The following is a 5538-nucleotide window of genomic DNA, read 5'->3' on the forward strand; positions in this document are numbered from 1 at the left end:
ATCATAATAAATGACAAGTCATTTTTTTACTCTCAAAACTAAACGACATCAAATGTTTCAGTTCCACCAACATAATTTTAAAGCTTTTAAACTTAATTTCAGGATCAGCTCACCAATAGCAGTAATGCAGCGCCTTTACTGCCTAAACCTTGTATATGTTAGAAACACGTTCTCATTGCTTTATTAGCAAAACACTTTATTCTACTCTCCGGACTTCAAGTAATATCTTAAACAAGTATTTACACAGTGTTTTAATTAGATTTTGGCTAATGAGCAGATGGCTGCTGGTTAAAAACATGCTGGGTGTCGCTGGGTCTTCTTGTGCCTGTTCAAAATGATCCTTGGCTTTCGCCTCATCAGAGTTTAAGTAGTATCCTAAACAAGTAGTTAGACAGTGTTTTTAAAATATTTAGCTTCATTCAGCACCATTCATTGAGGACTCACTCTCTGGCTCCCTCTAGGGTACTGCAGTCATTTTCTGATATAACACGTGAAACAGGAAGTGAGCTTTGTGTAATAAACAGGCTCTGGTATAACTCAGATTTTAGTGAGAAATAAAAGTAAATTAATTCCAGACATTATCGCTCATGTACACTTTAACATGTTATTACATTTTATTTATAGCACTGAGCTATAACACTGTGCTGTCCCTGTATGTCACATAACAGGTTATACAAGCACCCCCCCACACACGTTACACAAACCCAGACACATACACCACATTACACAAAACTCTCACACATGTGTCATTCTCTTTAGAACATTCTGCTGTCTGGCACACACACACACACACACACACACAGGAGTGATGTAAACAAAGATAATATTTCCTCTGCTCATTCATACCTACTATTCGCCTCAAGGTATTACAAAGCTTATTGTGTGTGTGTTTGGGGGATAAGTATTACTTGTTCTTTTATCTTTCTAAAGACCAAATGTCCTCAAAATGACAAAACAGCATGAAAAACCAGCGCAGTCTCCTGTTTCTCCCTTATAAACCCCTAAATACCCTTTTTTCTTTTTTTGAAAAAAAGTTAACGATCAGCTTTCAGACACTGAAGTCAAGTTTAGTATACAGTTAGGTTTATGATTTTGGTTCAGTTACGTTTTTAGGTTCTAGGTTATTATTACAAATTATTATTATTAATTATTACTATTATTATTGTTTGTGTTTAGGGTTAGTAAGTTTAGGGTTATGAATAAGTTTAGTTTTAGAGTTAGTATGACTGTGGTTAAGATTAAGCTCAAATTAATGTTTAGGCTAGTGTGGTTGGTGTTTGTACAGGGGTTGGACAATGAAACTGAAACACCTGTCATTTTAGTGTGGGAGGTTTCATTGCTAAATTGGAGCAGCCTGGTGGCCACTCTTCATTAATTGCACATTGCACCAGTAAGAGCAGAGTGTGAAGATTCAATTAGCAGGGTAAGAGCACAGTTTTGCTCAAAATATTGCAACGCACACAACATTATGGGTGACATACCAGAGTTCAAAAGAGGACAAATTGTTGGTGCACGTCTTGCTGGCGCATCTGTGACCAAGACAGCAAGTCTTTGTGATGTATCAAGAGCCACCATATCCAGGGTAATGTCAGCATATCACCAAGAAGGACCCACCACATCCAACAGGATTAACTGTGAACGCAAGAGGAAGAGGTCTGAAAGGGATGTTCGGGTGCTAACCAGGATTGTATCCAAAAAACATAAAACCACGGCTGCCCAAATCACGGCAGAATTCAATGTGCACCTCAACTCTTATGTTTCCACCAAAACTGTCCGTCGGGAACAATTAAATATTGTGGTCTAGAACCAGGTGTTTCAGTTTCATTATCCAACCCCTGAGTAATATGACTGTTGTAAAATTTAGGTTTAAGTTACTACGATTAGGTTTAAGATTAAGTTTAGTTTCAGAGTTAGTATGGTTAGGGTTAAGATTAAGTTTAGGTAAGGTTAGGGTTAGTAGTGAGGCTAATATGGCTGGTGTTATGTTTAGGTTTAGGTGTGAGTTAGCGTGACTGGTGTTAAATTTAGGTTTGAGTTAGTACAGTTAGGGTTGAGATTAAGTTTAGGTTAGTATAGGTTAGTGGTAAGGCTAATATGGCCAAAGTTAGGTTTAGATTTGGGTTAGTATGGTTATGGTTAGGGTTAAGATTAAGCTTAGTTTTGTATAGGTTAGTGGTAAGGCTAATATGGATGGAGTTATGTTTAGGTTTAAGTTAATACGGGTAAAATTTTAATTTAGGTTTAGGTTAGAATTGATAACATTGAGTTATGTTCAGGCTATTATGGCTAATGTTAAGTTTGGGTTTAGGATATTATGGTTAGGGTTAAGTTTACGTTTAGGGTATTTTGTTAGGGTTAAGTTTAAGTTCAGTTACTATGTTTACAGTTATGTATAGCTTTAGGTTAGTATGGTCAGGGTTAAGGTGAATCTGAGGTTTAGAGACAGGTTTAAGCTTAGAGTTGGTGAATGTTTATGTGCAGGTGTGTCTTATATAGTGATTCAAAAATCAGCAGCCCTCACTGCATTTACTATGTAAAGAAAGTGTGTGTGTGTGTGTGTGTGCACGTGTATGTGAAACATTAGACTCGTGTGCTGTGGTTACATATGCCAAACACAGCCGTTTTGTAACGCCAGCAAAGTTGCATAAAATCTAATTACCCAAACTCACCAGAAGAGGGCGAAGCACCAGTGAGTCTGTGGACAGTTGTTATTAGCATTAGCTCTGTGGAGTGAGACAGAGAGAGAGAGAGAGAGAGAGAAGAGGGTAAGGGGTACCCTCCTCCTCTTAATGGCCAGTTTCTAAATAAAGATTTACTAAATTATGTAAATCAAACCAGTGTAACACAGTTATAGTTCTAATTTATTAAATAAAATATAATTGTGAATATTTTCTGTTATTGGCCCTTAACCCATATCAAACCTTTTATACTAATAAATTAATGAAGGAATACGGCGTTGTGTACGCTCTTGGACTATACGAAATCTGTAGTAGTTGTGTTTACTCTTGGTACTTCACACGTTTTGTATTGGGAAGCATAACGACTGAGGTGTGGGAAGCACGGGAGGAGGAAGCAGAAAGTCAACAGACATGAGGAACTTATATGGATTTGCTTGTTATGCAACAGTTTCGACATCTGGAGGAAAAGAGGACAATGGAGCAGCTTACACCAAAGATTTACAGCTGTTTATGTCTTTAAAGTGAACATTTGGTCAAATTAAATTAATACAAATATCCCTTTACCACAACATTACTCAGTGAGCAAGGTATTCTGCTGTAATTAAATTAGCTCTGGAGCTGGAGCTATGAGGATCATGCATCTATCATGGCAGCACATATCCATCCAATTACGAATGCTGAAAGTGCAGTTCCAAATCATCATAATTTTGCTGTTTCAAGTTTGTCTCTGAACTTCCTTTATGCGATTTTGGCGCGTGTGTGGTTTCTGTTCAAGTGGTTTTGAGCGGAAGACGAATGGCCTGGATTTTCTGTTGCCAAAAGAGAGAAAGTTTACTACTGTAGCAAAACAAAGAGCAGAGTCTGAGCATTAGCCGAGCAATGTTTTTTTTTTCAGTAAGAATGTCAGTGGGACATACTATTTTATGCATTTACAATCTACAATTACAAAATGAAACTAATTACATTTTGAGACTAATTATCATGGTTTGGGGCTGCTTTGCTGCCTCAGGGCCAGAACAGATTGCTGTCTTCAATGGAAAAATTATTTCCAAGTTAACCAAGACATTTTGCAGGAAAACTTAAGACCATTTGTCTGCCAACTAAAGGTCAACAGAGGATGGATGATGCAACAGAACAATGACCCAAAACATTGAAGCAAATCAACAACTGAATGGCTTCAACAGAAGAAAATACGCATTCCAATTGAAATGCTGGGGCATGACCTCAAGAGAGCGATTCACACCAGATATCCTAAAAAAATGCTGAACTGAAACAGATTTGTGTTAACATGTTGTGTTCAATAAAACCATGCAAACATGTAATTTTTTTGTGTGATATTATTTTAAGCAGACTGTGTTTTTCTATTGTTGTGACTTAGATGAAGGTCAGAACACATTTATTGACCAATTTATGCAGAAATACATGTAATCCCAAAGGCTTCACATACTTTTTCTTGCAACTGTATAGGACTTTCTGCAACAAAAAACAGTCCCTAAGGAAAATGCATTTTGATTAGATTTTCCAGTATTTCATGATCATCTACGTAACATATTATATTATAGACTATATGTTCCTTGTAGTTGAAAATCTCCAGTCAAAGCTCTGTGTATTACAGGACTAGGCTTAATCCCTGTCTGTGACACTCCTACAAAGTGTTTTATATCATGTGTTTAACCAATGAAAAAGCATCCATCCCTTTAATAAAACATTCCAGACCAAACCCACTCTAAATATGTTCATCTTGCTCAGTGAAATTCCCTTTTAAATGTGTCTTTGATATGACTGTGTCGGATTCCAGACCACAGCCGAATAATATTAGAGCTGGATGAAGACATGAATAGATGGGCACTGATTCAGGAGCAGCTGGCAGGAAATAAAACTTTAATCTGTTTTCACGGTACCCCTCAGGACCTCCTGCTGTAGCTTTATCACTCAGATTCTTTTACGTTTCTACTCCTTCTTTCTTTTTCTCGGTTTTACATTTGGCCCATGCTTTTGTTTTGTCTGTCTTTTATTCTCACGTTCACTCATTGTCATATTGTTTCCTCCACCGCTTCTAGTACATTGAAACAGTTAATCATTCAAAGAACGAAGGAGAGAGAGAGAGAGGGGGGGAGAGGATAAAAAGATGTGAATACTCAGTTTCAAGATATTCCAGTTAACCCTTTACAATCCTAACGTGAAATCAGCATTTTATTTGAGTTATTTGACCCATTGTTTTATATAAGTAATTAAAAATTGAACATTCTTCTTCTTCAAATCATTGTAAAGTTAATAGCGTCTGGCATAGAAAAATAAATAGAAAAGAATTGCAGAAAGATTACTCAGATTACCAGGTGAATGCAGGTGTTTGTTATGATATCCTAAGTGGTTGCTTGGGTATTGCTAGGTGGTTGCTTTAGGTTTAAAGGTGACCAAATTAATGTTGCAAGGTTGTTGGAACTGTAATGTAACCCATGTGGTTTGTTAGGTGGCTGTTTGGTGATTGATACAGTGCTGTTATGACATCCTAGGTGGTTGTTAGGGTATATAATACCTAACAGATATAGATTCTTCTGGCCCCTGGGTTCATGGCGGTACCTGTAAAAAGGGTGAAGTTTATCTAATTATATATATATATTGGTATTTGTTATGATTTGGTTTATTTTGTGCAAGCATGTTGTCAATGGCCATTGGTGTGATATTGTTTGTGTTATTGTTTGTATTTGTTGTGTTAAATGTCATTATTAGTTGTTTGTTTCTTTTGTTGTCAATTGGATGACGGGTCCTAGATGGGAGGGGCTTCATTATATGTAATAATATAATATAACAGGAGGAAGGAAGGAACACATGAAACCCTGGAACTGGAACTGAAAACTGC

This window comes from Astyanax mexicanus, chromosome 1 (assembly GCF_023375975.1).
Source record: "Astyanax mexicanus isolate ESR-SI-001 chromosome 1, AstMex3_surface, whole genome shotgun sequence".
In the NCBI taxonomy this organism is placed as follows: domain Eukaryota; kingdom Metazoa; phylum Chordata; class Actinopteri; order Characiformes; family Acestrorhamphidae; genus Astyanax; species Astyanax mexicanus.